Source organism: Prionailurus viverrinus, chromosome A1 (genome assembly GCF_022837055.1).
Source record: "Prionailurus viverrinus isolate Anna chromosome A1, UM_Priviv_1.0, whole genome shotgun sequence".
Taxonomy (NCBI): domain Eukaryota; kingdom Metazoa; phylum Chordata; class Mammalia; order Carnivora; family Felidae; genus Prionailurus; species Prionailurus viverrinus.
The window spans coordinates 89978431-89980071 of record NC_062561.1 but is presented as its reverse complement, the minus strand read 5'-3'; positions in this window follow the sequence as shown (position 1 = coordinate 89980071).

Genomic DNA, 1641 nt, shown 5'->3' with positions numbered 1-1641 from the left:
ACGAGCACAAAAATTATGCAATTACTATAAATGACTGAGGACAGAGACAGCACATAGGCACTTGGCAAATTACCTCAGTGGTCATTTGCAAAGAGCTTTGCTGCTGAGACCAAGCTCTCAGCTCCTTCTCCTCTGGTCATTAGTGGCCACAGTACTCAGTGGCCTGGGGCCTGATGCCCTGAGTGCACACCTCACAGTCCACAGTCAAACCTTCTGGTCCTGTGTCCCCCTGTGATCACATGACCCTTCCTCAAGACAAGTGGGTAAGAACAGATGTGCAATACTCACTTTGGGGCCCTTATCAAGTGGAATTGTTCCCTGGCCATAAGCACAGCTGCTGCCTCTGCAGGTGAAACACTTTATCAGCCACATAAGAGGTCTGCAGACCTCTGCTAGGCTCCTTCTCCCACATGGAGCAGGAATCCATGGTAGAATATGGAGCCCATGAGAGGCAAACAAAAATTGCAGACTGCACTTGGGGTCACAGTGCAAAACTTTTCTAAGTTTGGGTTTTTCTCTCCAGGCTAGTCCACCTCTTAGACAACTGATATGGTTTGGAACTGGGCCCAGGCAAATTCACAAGGTCCAAGCAGGCAATCAAATTGAGTCTTTTTTGGGGTGTACCACCTCCTCTTATTCATACGTTTTCAAGAAGTGTCAATCTATCTGATATTTGTACAATCATCCTTTCAACACCTAAAGGCCTATCCAGAAAGCTGAGTGCAAGGCCTCCATCTGACACCAGACTAGGACTGGGGATCTGAGTAATCAAGGCAGGGACAGGAGTGAGAGGAAGGAGGATAGGCATATCTAGGGTTGTCTAGAGCCGTCAGTCCATGGTTGGACAAGCATTTTTCAGGCAGTGTTTATCTGCCTGAAATGCCTTCTACAAGCTTGCTAACTATAAGCAGTTGCTGAGGTGGAATAAATAGATGTGGTCCTTTCTTACCCCACACATTTGAGTAAGTCTTCAGGTTGCCATTGGATGAAGGCTCTGAAACTTTGATATGAGGGCATGACACATGCTGGAAAGGGCAAGTAGTCATGGAGATCAGCATGGTCTCTGAAATGTACGACACAAAACAGACACTTCCTGTTTGGTGACAGAAGGAATGGCTCAGGAAATATCCTGTCGCCTGGTTTCACTCAGGTGAGTAGGTCCAGTTAGTCTAATAAACAATCTCCAGACTCATAGAATTGAAATCTCCCCTTCTATGGCTCAGTCCCTCCTCCAACTGAGACACCTGCATCAAGGACAGGAAAAGTCAGCTTCTCTCATCTTTCTTCTTCCTACCACCTCCATTACACAGAATGGGGTAGCTCAGGGGAACAAGAGTACTAGGAATGAAGCACATATGTGGTACAGGTGCGATCCTGCTGATGGTTCGGGGTGATGAATGTCCCTCAGGTAGGAGGGACCATCTGGGGCTCACTCACACTGGCATCCCTCTTGGGATATTGGGGACAGGCACAGTTCAAACCTGTTGGTTCCCTACCTCCTTAGTGTCAGACAAAGAAGGGCAGTCCAGCCTCTTTCTCTGGAGATCATCAGAGCTAGGAAAGCCAATGTCCAGCCCTTATTGTTGTCTTAAAGGGAAAACACATTCCTTGCAAAAAATTGTCTTCTTTTCTCCTAGGTTG